Source organism: Schistocerca serialis, chromosome 8 (genome assembly GCF_023864345.2).
Source record: "Schistocerca serialis cubense isolate TAMUIC-IGC-003099 chromosome 8, iqSchSeri2.2, whole genome shotgun sequence".
NCBI classification, from domain to species: Eukaryota; Metazoa; Arthropoda; class Insecta; order Orthoptera; family Acrididae; genus Schistocerca; species Schistocerca serialis.
In genome coordinates, this window is record NC_064645.1 from 502,152,807 (window position 1) to 502,167,054 (window position 14,248).

The following is a 14,248-nucleotide window of genomic DNA, read 5'->3' on the forward strand; positions in this document are numbered from 1 at the left end:
GGTGTTGTTTTCTCAATCAGAAAATAAAAAAATAGGTGTTTCAGAATTTTTGTAAATTCAACCACTAAGAGGGTAAAATAGAGGGTGGAAGTTTTTTTGAACATAAATAATTATATAATGAAATACTAAAGGTTTTTTAAAGCTACATCTATGAAAATTGGTATTTAACTTCTTGGTTAGAAATTAAAAAAAAAAAGACGTGTTTTAGTTTTTCTGATGGAGCGCAATAGTGGATGAAAATTTTTAAGAAAATATTTCGTTACATAAAAAAATATAGCTAAACGATGAAAATCGGTATTATACTTCTCAGTCAGATATAAAGAAATATTTGTTACGGGATGAAAATATCTCCACAAGAACGCAAAATGTATGATTAATAAAAACTTTGGACTGTCGCTGCCAGAATTGCTTTTTGTCAGAAGTACATTCGCAAAAGAACAGGCTTATAAGATATTTATTAGCGTGAGAAGCTTAGAAGCTGTTGCAATTTGTCAAAAACATAAAAACTCGATTTAAAATGAAAAAAAAAAAATCTCTACAGACCACAGAGTCTACACTAGTGAAGCAGCTGGCGCTAAGCTAGTAGGAAATAAAAAGCGTTACAGCCCTTGCAGATGAGCAGTATGGTTTTAGATCCGGTAGATCATGCACAAATGCTGTGTTCATTCTTAGGTTGTAGAGATTCCCATTGAATACAACAGATCAGCTCATCTTCTTGATTTACAGAAGGCTTTCGATAGGATTCAGCGAACAGGTGTTTCAAACCTGCTCTACAATACGGCTATTCCGTCCAATTTAGTGGCTGAGTAGTTCTAGGCGCTTCAGTCTAGAACCGCGCGACCGCTAAGGTCGCAGGTTCAAATCCTGCCTCGGGCATGGATGTATGTGGTGTCCTTAGGTTAGTTAGGTTTAAGTAGTTCTAAGTTCTAGGGGACTGATGACCTCAGATGTTAAGTCCCACAGTGCTCAGAGCCATTTGAACAATTTTTAAATTAATTTATTAAATGAATAGAGCAGTGCAACATATTTACTTTCTTTATTTTGTTTATTTTATTGCTTCCTTTACACCTACTCTCTCTATTAACATAATGTGCCGCGTTTTCAATATTGTTTTCAAGTTGTTAGTTGTTTTGATTAAAAACCTGTCTCACATAGCATTAACCGTAATGATAATAATCGTTATGATAATAATTAAATGAGGGTGAAAAAGAAGTGTATTGGTATTGGTAAATAGTTCTTTGATCAGTGACAGTTTGAACATCCTGCTACTATTTGCTCAAGCTGTCAATAACCAAAGAACTTTTTCATTTACTATGACAACTGACCATGTTTTACCCGTGGAATGTGGTTTTACATGTGGCAAAACATTAAGATTTCAGAGTAATTTTTGTAATTTCACTAAAAGACTGTAACACATAGGAAGCGAATGCCATCGTTTAAAATGGAATAAGGAAGTACGTTAAACGTATGTCCAAGACAAGCAGAAGGAGAAAGTCTGTACCAAGAGACAACACTCTCCCCTACTGACCTCAAACTCAGAATACCTCATCATTCATCATCATCATCATTTAAGACTGATTATGCCTTTCAGCGTCCAGTCTGGAGCATAGCCCCCCTTATACAGTTCCTCCATGATCCCCTGTTCAGTGCTAACATTGGTGCCTCTTCTGATGTTAAACCTGTTACTTCAAAATCATTCTTAACCGAATCCAGGTACCTTCTCCTCGGTCTGCCCCGACTCCTCCTACCCTCTACTGCTGAATCCATGAGTCTCCTGGGTAACCTTGCTTCTCCCATGCGTGTAACATGACCCCACCATCTAAGCCTGTTCGCCCCGACTGCTACATCTATACAGTTCATTCCCAGTTTTTCTTTGATTTCCTCATTGTGGACACCCTCCTGCCATTGTTCCCATCTACTAGTACCTGCAATCATCCTAGCTACTTTCATATCCGTAACCTCAACCTTGTTGATAAGGTAACCTGAATCCACCCAGCTTTCGCTCCCATACAACAAAGTTGGTCGAAAGACTGAACGGTGCACAGATAACTTAGTCTTGGTACTGACTTCCTTCCTGCAGAAGAGAGTAGATCGTAGCTGAGCGCTCACTGCATTAGCTTTGCTACACCTCGCTTCCAGTTCCTTCACTATGTTGCCATCCTGTGAGGATATGCATCCTAAGTACTTGAAACCGTCCACCTGTTCTAACTTTGTTCCTCCTATTTGGCACTCAATCCGTTTATATTTCTTTCCCACTGACATTACTTTCGTTTTGGAGATGCTAATCTTCATACCATAGTCCTTACATTTCTGATCTAGCTCTGAAATATTACTTTGCAAACTTTCAATCGAATCTGCCATCACAACTAAGTCATCCGCATATGCAAGACTGCTTATTCTGTGTTCACATATCTTAATCTCACCCAGCCAGTCTATTGTTTTCAACATATGATCCATAAATAATATGAACAACAGTGGAGACAGGTTGCAGCCTTGTCTTACCCCTGAAACTACTTTGAACCATGAACTCAATTTACCATCAACTCTAACTGCTGCCTGACTATCCATGTAAAGACCTTTAATTGCTTGCAAAAGTTTGCCTCCTATTCCATAATCTTGTAGGACAGACAATAACTTCTTCCTAGGAACCCGGTCATATGCCTTTTCTAGATCTATAAAGCATAGATACAATTCCCTGTTCCACTCATAACACTTCTCCATTATTTGCCGTAAGCTAAAGATCTGGTCCTAACAGCCTCTAAGAGGCCTAAACCCACACTGATTTTCATCCAATTGGTCCTCAACTAATACTCGCACTTTCCTTTCAACAATACCTGAGAAGATTTTACCCACAACGCTGATTAAAGAGATACCTCTGTCATTTTTACAATCTTTTCTGTTTCCATGTTTAAAGATTGGTGTGATTACTGCTTTTGTCCAGTCTGATGGAACCTGTCCCGGCTCCCAGGCCATTTGAATTATCCTGTGTAGCCATTTAAGACCTGACATTCCACTGTATTTGATGAGTTCTGACTTAATTTCATCCACCCCAGCCGCTTTATTGCACTGCAATCTATTGACCATTTTTTCCACTTCCTCAAATGTGATCCTATTTCCATCATCATTCCTATCCCATTCTACCTCGAAATCTGAAACATTACTGATCGCATTTTCACCTACATTGAGCAACTCTTCAAAATATTCCCTCCATCTACCCAAGGCATCCACAGGATTCACCAGCAGTTTTCCTGACCTGTCCAAAATACTTGTCATTTCCTTCTTACCTGCCTTTCGAAGACTGCTAATTACACTCCAGAATGGTTTTCCAGCAGCTTGACCCATAGTCTCCAACCTGTTTCCAAAGTCTTCCCACGATTTCTTCTTGGATGCTGCAATTATCTGTTTGGCTTTGTTTCTTTCTTCAACATAACTTTCTCTGTCTACCTGGGTTCTGGTATGTAGCCATTTTTGATACGCCTTCTTTTTCCTTTTACAGGCTGCCTTGACTGTATCATTCCACCAAGCTGTTTGCTTCATCCTACTTTTACACACTACTGTTCCAAGACATTCTTTAGCCACTTCTAGTACTGTGTCCCTGTACCTTGTCCATTCCTTTTCCAATGACTGTAATTGACTACACTCAACTAACTGGTACCTTTCTGAGATCGCTGTTATGTACTTGTGCCTGATTTGCTTATCCTGAAGTTTCTCCACTCTTATCCTCCTACATATGGACCTGACCTCCTGCACTTTCGGCCTCACAATCCCAATTTCACTGCAGATTAAATAATGATCAGTGTCATCAAAGAATCCCCTGAATACACGTGTGTCCCTCACAGCCTTCCTGAATTCCTGATCTGTTATTTTATAGTCAATGACAGATCTGGTTCCCCTGGCTTCCCAAGTATACCAGTGAATGTTCTTATGTTTAAAAAAGGAGTTTGTGATTACTAAGCCCATACTGGCACAGAAATCCAAGAGTTGTTTCCCGTTCCTGTTGGCCTCCATATCCTCTCCAAATTTACCCATAACCTTTTCATACCCTTCTGTTCGATTTCCAATCCTGGCATTAAAATCACCCATGAGCAGAACGCTGTCCTTGTCCTTTACTCTAACAACTACATCACTGAGTGCCTCATAAAAACTATCCATCTTATCTTGATCTGTCCCTTCACAATGCGAATATACTGACACAATCCTAATTTTCTTGCTAGACACTGTCAAATCTATCCACATCAGTCGTTCGTTTACATACCTTATTGCAACTACGCTGGGTTCCATTTCTTTCCTGATGTAAAGCCCTACACCCCATTGTGCTATTCCTGCTTTGACTCCTGACAGGTAGACCTTGTATTCTCCCACTACCTCTTCTTTTTCACCCCTTACCCGAATGTCACTAACAGCTAAAACGTCCAGCCCCATCTTACTTGCAGCCTCTGCCAGCTCTACCTTCTTCCCAGAGTAGCCCCCATTGATATTAATAGCTCCCCATCTCATTACCATTTGTTTGCCGTGTCTTAGGAGTCCCTGGTTTGTCAGTTAGAGGTGGGACTCCGTCACCTCCAAAGGTCCGAGGCATTTTGCTCTGATTGTTGCCAGCATCATATTTAAAGTACCAGGGAAGCAGGTTGCTAGCCTTACTTGCCCCGAGTCCCAATGGGTTTTACCCCTAACGGCTGAGGGACTAACCGGTGGATTTGGTAGTCTTTGCCGTATGAGCACAAAGGTGACCACGACTCAGAATATGTCCGAGATGCCCAGCCTTATTCCAAAGTAACTGGTATCCCGACTGTCGGGACCACTTACTTGGCCACTCATACGTTGCCCGTGGTTCATGAACTAGGACATGACTACAGGAACCCACACCATGAACCACTCAGAATACCTTTCTCTCTCAAATTTTGCGTCTTATCCGCTTTGCCTTTCTTTTTTTAATGTTTCCATAGTACACAGTGAAACAGTTGTTTGATAAAACTGTTTAACTCTAAACACGTTCTTATGATATTAATATCACTTTACCGTAATAGAAAGTCGTGCACGTAATACTTAGAACGTAGTTTGATCCACATGTGTACTGGTTTCGAAGATCATAATGCAAACGTAACGTGATAGAATATTTGTTCAGGTCATAGTTTTAACCAGATCACAAAATGTATTTAATGCTACGTTGAGATCTCATTTCGTGGTAAAAATTTGCCTTTCAAGGATCGCCGCAACAAATAAGTAAGACGTTAGAAATGGTCTTAGGTTTTGAAGCATGAATTGCATCAAGGGTAGTTTCATGTCACCTTGCACTTGAGCGTGTAACACTTGGGGAGCTTCCCCGATCCATGGGCACGTACCGCCTGACATGAGAGGACACAAGGATCCGCAGCTGTAGATGCACACGTCTCCAATTAGCGGCGCTTCTCTGAACCCCCTCTACGTGTCTGACCTGTGACAGACAGTGAGGCAAACGCAGCTTGTCATCGCCAGCTCTGTGTGAGGTGTTCCGCTAATTTCCGCAGCGAGATTGCTACGTACACCTAAATCAACTAATTGATCGTTTCCAGTTGTTGATGTCTATCACAGTAACGGAATGTAAGCTTCTTCAGTCAACAAGTTTCATGTACCCTCGACTCGTAATATTTGTCGAGCAACAGCATGTTCCTGAGTTTCCATCTTCGAATACGATGTAAATTTTCACAGTTTTATCTGGGTCCATGAGAAGATATACTCTTGGAATGAACGTTACAAATCACAACTCGGACTCTGGACTCCACTGCAATGACTCTAGTCAACTGAGTCTTTCTTTGAATTCTGCTTTAATTGTTGTCGTCAGTCTTTTGATTACTTTCATGAGGCCTGTCGTGAGTTCCTGTTGTGTGCCAAACTCTTCATCTCGTAGTAGCGCATCTGACGTCCTTAAATAGCTTTTGGATTTATTTCAACTTACAGGTTATACTCTCTCTTTCTCGCTTGCTTACTTTCCTTTGTTTTGAGTCATCATTCTTATGACTGGTTTGGTACAGCCACTACACTAATTACTTACTTTCTATTGATCATGACAATTAAGTATGGAAAAATGAAGGTAACTAATACTATGAAAGTTGTGTTTGGATCAAGAGATACTCAACAGTAAATTAAAAAAAAAAGTATTTTCAGGCTTTCACGTCTCGTTGGAATAAATACGTGGTTACGGAGGGAAACAATCCGTGACATCATAGGAAAAAATTACCACAAAAAATTTTGTGAGATCACGAAAAATGAATCTTCACCGTGCGTCGTTTTAACCTTATCTCTTCCCAAAAATGAAATCAATGATGTAGGTGTGCAGACTCGGTCAGCTAACGCTTGGAGTGATTCGGCGAGCGAATATTTTCGTTGTTCAACAGTGGAGGACATATTGGTGCCTGCGTCAAAACTTAATTTTATCAACCGTAGTTCTGGATAAAACGTCAAGAAACGTTATCTTTCTTACAATTGGTCACATAGCTTGAAAATATTTCCCTTTCAAGCAAAGCCTGTCAGAATCATTACTTGTGGTATTTTCCATGGACAATGCGACTGTTAGTTTAGTGGGGGAACGCTCCTTTCCTCTGCCGAAAGACGTTTCCCCAACAGAATGTCTTTTCTGTTTCCCTAAAACGAGGTAACTTTCCGCGACGTGCATCCCTTCCTGCAAATAATGACAAACTGAGTTTTTAGTAGAAAGAATAACTGACGGATCTGATACTGGAATACAGCTTGCTGTCATAGCGATAGATGCAACTTTATTCTAAATTCAGAAAAGAAAACAAGTCAGTAATTATTAAGGTACCTTGAAACTTCGTTATTTAAATGTGTGTGTCTGTAGTTAAATTGCTGAATGACTCAGAAGATGAAACTTCTATGTTATTTGATTCTGAAACAAATGAGTAAAACTGAAAGTACTCAGCCTACTTTGTCTTTACTTTTTCTTATCATGTCAACACTGATCCACAATATTCTAGCGCAACGCAATCTGACTGCTCAGAAAAAAATTACAACCTGACTTCAAATAATTAATTCAGAAGAATGGCCCTGACTAAAAAGAAATCTTAACAATAATCTATACATTTCATTAAGCACTTACCTCACAAAAATCTTCATTATGCGAACTACTGCAATACAGCGAGCATCAATACTGCAAGCTAAATAAAAGATTCTAACTACTAAAGCCACTAAATACTAATAGGCATGTGGTCAGCAAAGGAAAGATTTTGTTGCAAACAAAATGGTATATTTTTTACCTTAATAATGTGACATGCAGTTCAAACACGAATTTAAATCGTCATTGACATCCAGTACAAAGGTATATAATTATGAATAATTTTCAATCTCCAAGTCGGATACTTCCACATCGTCAGCCTATGCTAACGCTTCAGACCTCTGCCCTCCATCAGTGTTAACTTCTCACATTTAACATCCATCACTACTGGCTGTTCACCTCCAACTGCCCAACAGTACTTCCATCACTGCTGGCGACTAACTTCCAACTGCCCTAAACTAGTGCCGATTAACTTCCAACAACGAGTCAGACCGGCCATAGGGCTTCTTACAAAGAAAGCGCAATCAGAGATCCACTGCAAAGCTCTACACAGCGCTGCCAACACGGAAGCAGCCCACTTACAAGCTATATCGCATCTGTTCAAAAGCATGTCGAAGGTTTCAAATGCCATGTAAACAGCTTTCTCCAGGTCGAAGCTATAGTAAGGCAGATAGTGCTGAAAATGCTTGAAAAGTGGATGTAAGCTGTGTTATCCCATTCTGTTGATGGATCGTAGCAGCACATCTCCATCGAGAATACAGCAGCTCTAATGCTGAGTGAAATAGGACTGGAGTCAACAGGTGTTTCTTCATGTACACAAGGTTTCATTCACACCACTCTGACACAACACTGGAACAATGTGGTCACGTCTTGTGATTCCAAATTTACATGTCTCTAAATTAATACAGGTAGCCAAAACCATGACTACATCTCTTTTAGTGGGTGATGGTAGAGGTAACAACGGGAGATGTGTAATGTTTCCATGTCACCCCAGTCTATGTAAACAGAATAATGGTAAAAGTAATGAGAGGTGCGATAAACTTAATATTAGAACTGAGGTCCATGTGGTAGACGAAGTGAAGGAATTTAATTTCCTCCAGTATTAGGAGCTTCAGTCTGGAACCGCGCGACCGCTGCGGTCGCAGGTTCGAATCCTGCCTCGGGCATGGATGTGTGTGATGTCCTTAGGTTAGTTAGGTTTAAGTAGTTCTAAGTTCTAGGCGACTGATATCCTCAGATGTTAAGTACCATAGTGTTCAGAGCCATTTGAACCAGTTTAGTTTCCTCAGAAACAATATAACGTATGACGGACTAAGTATGGAGGATATACACTATCTGATCAAAAGTCTTCGGACACCTGCTGGTGGACATTGATTTATGTCCATCCTTCGCCTTTATGACAGCTCGAACTCTCGCGTAAACACTTTCAATGGGGTGTCTGAGTGTCTTAGGGAGAATGGCATCCCATCCTTCCTCAAGAGCAGAAACCAGAAAAAGGTAATAGTGCTGGATGCAGGGGTCTGGAGCGATGTCGACGTTCTGTCCCCTCCCAAATGTATTCCATTAGGTTCAGGTTGGGAGTCTGGGCAGGCCAGTCCATTCCAGGAATTTTACTGTTCGCAAACCATTGTGTGACAGGTGCCTGCTCTTTGACAGGATGGATTGTCGTGCTGACAAACAATCATCGTCTCCGAACTGCTTCTCTGCTGTACGCAGTACATTAAGTTGAAAATTGTGTTCATAGCTTTCTACATTTAACGTCTTCTTAAGCGCAATAGGGGCACTATACCTAAGCAGGGAAAACGCCCGCATACCGGAACACCACCTCCTCCATGCCTCATTGTTGCTGCTACACGTGAGGGTATTCACCATACACAAACCCTTCCATCGGATTGCCACAGAGTGTAGCGTCATTCATCACTGCAAGTCATTCTTTTCCAGTCATCCACAGTTCAGTGGTGACAAGTCGCTTTTTCCATTACCTCAAGCGTCCTCCAGCTTTGACAACAGGATTGTATTGCTTATGAGTAGCTGTTCGACCGTTACACATCATCATTTCCAACTCTGTAAGCACATTGTGCTCGGTGGACTACTGGTAGTACTAACAAGTGGTACCTTCTGTAGATTTCATCTGCTTTTTGCAGCCAACCTTCGCAATGATCGACAGTCTTCCTCCGTAATTGATTGAGGTCTGCCCGTCAAGAATTCATTTCTTGTCCTAAACTCTTCATCTTAGAGTAGCACAGGTGCCCTACGTCCTCAATTGTTAGTTGGATGTACTTCCCTACAGTTTTTACCCCCACCCCCTCTCCCAGAGTTCTCTCTAGTACCGTGGAGGTTACACCCTGATTACTTAACACATTACTATTATCCTGTTCTGTCTTCTTGTCAGGGTTTTGTATACTCCCTTATTTGTCAATTCTGCGAAGAGACTTCTCATTTAATATCTTATCAGTCCACCAAATTTTCAGCATCTCACACATCGATTCTCTTCTTTTTCCGGGTTTCACTAGCATACAATGCTGTGCACCAAACGTACGTTCTCTGAAATTTCTTTCTGAGATGAATTCCGATGTCGAATGCTACCAGACATCTCTTGGAAAGGAACCCACTCTTTGCTTGTGCTAGAAAGCCTACTCCATCATGTATTATTTTCTCCGATGGTTCTGGAATTCCTTAACATCGTCCACTTCATCGTCACCAATATTTACGTGAGTTTTCCTCTAATCTCATTACTGGTACTCCTCATTATTTTCGTCTTTGCACGGTTTACTCTCAGTCCATATTTCGCATTCATTAGACTGTTTATCCCACTCAATAGGCCCTGTAGTTCTTCTTAAATTTCACTGAAAATAACTACGTCATCATCGAATCTTATCACTAGTACACTTTCACCTCGAATTTTAATCCCACTCTTGAATCTTTCTTTTATATCAGTCATTGCTCCCTCGGTGAAAAGATTGAACAATTTGGGTGAAAGACCATATCCCTGGCTTACCCTTTTACTTTCTTCTTGGTTTTCCATTCTTACTGTTCCCTCCTGGTTCTTGTACATAGTACATATTGCATATTATTCGGTTTTCCTATAGCTTACTCCTATATGTCTCAGAATTTCGTACATCTTCCACATGTTCCAATGTCGAACGCTTTTTCAGTTTCGCGAACTATATACATATTTCTTGATTTTTCTGAAGTCTTTCTCTATTATCAATCGCAAAGGCAGAACCGCTTCTCTGGTGCCTTTGTGTTTCATAAAGCCAAACTTATCCTCATTTAAAATACTAAATTTTCTTTTCCATTTTTTCGTGTATTTTTCTTGGCACTCGTTTGGATGCATGACCTGTTAAGCTGGCTGTGAGATACGTCTCGCACTTATCTGCCATTGCTCTCTTCGTGATTTTGTGGGTGACTTTTTTTTCCGACTGCCTGACAGCATGTTTCCAGATATATAGATTCTACACATCAACATGAATAGTGGCATGATTGTCACATTCCCAAGAAGTTTCATGCTGCACTGAACACTAGAATTCCGATTGCACATCTGATGTTGACGCACTTGCTATTAATTTTACCGCCGGCCCGAGTGGCCGAGCGGTTCTAGGTGCTACAGTCTGGAACCGCGCGACCGCTACGGTCGCAAGTTCGAATCCTGCCTCGGGTATGGATGTGTGTGATGTCCTTAGGTTAGTTAGCTTTAAGTAGTTCGAAGTTCTAGGGGACTGATGACCTCAGTAGTTAAGTCCCATACCGTCGTATGACCAACGCACAGAGTTCCGTATAGATGGCATAGTCATAAGCAACCCTAGCATAAGAAACAACTGAAAGAGTTGAAAGAAAGTAAGTCACCAGGTCCGGATGAAATCTCAGTTCGATTTTTCAAAGAGTTTTCTACCTCAATGGATGCTTGCTGAGTTTGCATTTACCGCGAATTTCTCGACCAGCACAAAGTGCCAAGTGACTCGGAAAAAGCGTGGGTGACTCCCGTATATAAAAAGGGTAACCCAATATCCTTACCAGCAGCCCAATGAGCTTAACATCGGTTTGCTGCAGAATTCTAGAGCTTATTCTGAGATCGAATATAATAAATTTCCTAGAGATCAAGAAGCTCTTGCTTTATAAAGCATCGCCTGTGCGAAACCCAGCTTGCTTTTTTCTCACATAATATACTGCGAACTATGGAAGAAGGGCAACAGGCTGATTCCATATTTCTAGATTTCCGTAAAGCATTCGATACTGTACCCCACTGCAAACTGTTAACAAAGGTACGTGCACGCGGAGTAGGCTCTCAGATATGTGACTGCTTCGAAGACTTCTTAAGTAACAGAACCCAGTACGTTACCCTCGATGGCGAGTGTTAATGGGAAACAGGGGTAACATCAGGAGTGCAGCAGGCAAGTGTGATATGACTATTGCTATTTTATGTACACATAAATGACCTGGAAGACAGGGTGGTGTCATCTGCTGTTGTTATCTGATGATGCTGTGGTGTACAGAAAGGTGTCGAAGATAAATGACTGTAGCCGGCCGGGGTGACCAAGCGGTTAAAGGCGCTACAGTCTGGAACCGGGCGACCGCTACGGTCGCAGGTTCGAATCCCGCCTCGGGCATGGATGTGTGTGATGTCCTTAGGTTAGTTAGGTTTAAGTAGTTCTAAGTTCTAGGGGACTGATGACCTTAGAAGTTAAATCCCATAGTGCTCAGAGCCATTTGAACCTTTTTTTGTGATAAGTGACTGTAGGTTGATATAAGCTGACCTAGACAAAATTTCCAGTTGGTGTGATGAATGCCGGCCGGAGTGGCCGTGCGGTTCTAGGCGCTACAGTCTGGAGCCGAGCGACCGCTACGGTCGCAGGTTCGAATCCTGCCTCGGACATGGATGTTTGTGATGTCCTTAGGTTAGTTAGGTTTAATTAGTTCTAAGTTCTAGGCGACTGGTGACCTCAGAAGTTAAGTCGCATAGTGCTCAGAGCCATTTGAACCATTTTTGTGATGAATGGCAACTAGCTCTTTATGCAGAAAAATGTAGGTTAATGCGGATGAGTAGGAAAAACAAACCCGTAATGTTCGGATACAGCATTAGTAATGTCCTGTTTGACACAGTCACATTGTTTAAACATCTGGGTGTAGCATTACAAAGCGATATGAAATGGAACGAGCGTTTGAGGATTCTGGTAGGGAAGGCGAATGACCGACTTCTGATTATTGGGAAAATTTTAGGAAAGTGTGGTTCATCTGTAAAGTAGACCGCTTATAGGGCACTAATGCGATCTATTCTTGAGTACTACTTTAGTGCTTGGGATCCTCACCACGTCGGATTTAAAGAAGACATCGAAGCAATTTAGAGGGGAGCTACTAGATATCTTGGCGTTAGTTTCGATCAGCATGAATATGTTACGGATGTGCTTCGCGAGCTGAAGTGGGAATCCCTGGAGAGAAGAAGACATTCATTTCTAAGAACAATGCTGAGAAACCGGCATTTGAAGCTGATTGCAGAACGATCCTACTGCCACCAACATATAATTCGTGTAGGTGCTACGGAGATAAGCTACGAGAAATTAGGATTAATACGGAGGTGTATAGACAGTCGTTTTTCCCTCGCTCTATCTGCTTAGTGAGAAGGAAGGGAAACGACTAGTTCTGGTAAAGGGTACGCTCCGCCACGCACCGTACGGTGGCTTGCAGAGTACATAAGTACATATGTAGATTTAAATGTAGATCTGAACTTGTGTTGTTGGGAATGGTTTACTGTCGATTTTGAAGAGAACTACCCTATCACCGAAATGTTCACAGCGTGCCACTCTCGCCGGCCGGAGTGGCCGAGCGGTTCTAGGCGCTACAGTCTGGAACCGCGCGATCGCTACGGTCGCAGGTTCGAATCCTTCCTCGAGCATGGATGTGTGTGATGTCCTTAGGTCAGTTAGATTTGAGTAGTTCTAAGTTCTATGGGACTGATGACCTCAGAAGTTCAGTCCCATAGTGCTCACAGACATTTGAACCATTTTTTCGCCCCACTCTCGGCCATGCCTTCCCTCTCATAACAGAATCTACTCGCCGAAACCATTTTCAGCTTGTATTCATATTAACCTATATTCGTCCGACCAGAAATTCGTATCTTCCTGCCATTTTGCTTCGCTGACACCCTGCCCCCTCTAGAACTAGAATGAGCGTTCTTATTCGCCTTTTCAGATTTCCTAGTTCCCTACCAAGTTCAAACTTCGGACATTGCTGACTCGTAATATAAGGGGCGTTCAAAAAGAAAGGAGCCAGAGGTATAATTACATAAACAGAGTACCTGTGTGTTAGAAGTATTAACCCTAGCTGTTGAGACACTTGTCCCACTGTGATACAAGGTGGTGAATGACTGTCTCATAAAATTCCCGGGGTTGCGATGTTAACCAGTTCCGCACGTACAGCTGGACGTAGTCGCCAGAGGTGAATCGTTTGCCCCTCAGAGCCAGGGGACCAAAAATGGCGTAATCACAGGAACAGAGGTCCGGACTGCATGGAGGGTGGCCGAGAACCTCCCATTTGAATTTCTGTACGAGTGCCACGAATGTGTTGGCCGTATGACGCTTTGCATTGTCGTGGAGAAGAATGGTCCCACTGGTAAGATTGCGTGGTCGTTTTGATTTGATCGCTTTGCGAAGGGTGGTCAAGGTTTGCGAGTAACGCTGGAAATTCACTTTTGTCCCGTGCTGCAGGAAGGGAATCAGAAGGAGGCCATCTTGGTCAAAGAAGAACGTCAGCATAACCTTTCCTGCACTCGTGTGGATGACCTTGGATTTTATTGGTGGTGGTGACCCCGGATGCTTCACCGGAGAGTTTGTGGTTTTGATTCTGGTTCGAAGTGATGACACCAGGAAAGCATTCCCTTCCCGAGGATAGCGCTGCAGATGAGCAGGACAATGGGCCATTCGACATGCTTCCTGGTGTGGTTGAAGATTGTGGGGCAGCCATTGGGCACACACTTTGAACATGTGCAATTATTCCTTCATGATGGTGTGAACATTTCCGACCATGGCGGCCATGGCTTTCACTGTCACTCAGCGGTCCTGGGTAATGAGTGCATCCACCAGCTGGACGATGTCATTGGTAATGCACTGTGGTGCTCCAGACAGTGCATCATCGGCTAACGACAGCCGTCCTTCCCTGAAGCGCTTGTGACACGCCTTGACCCTTGCAAGTGATAATGCAGTGTTC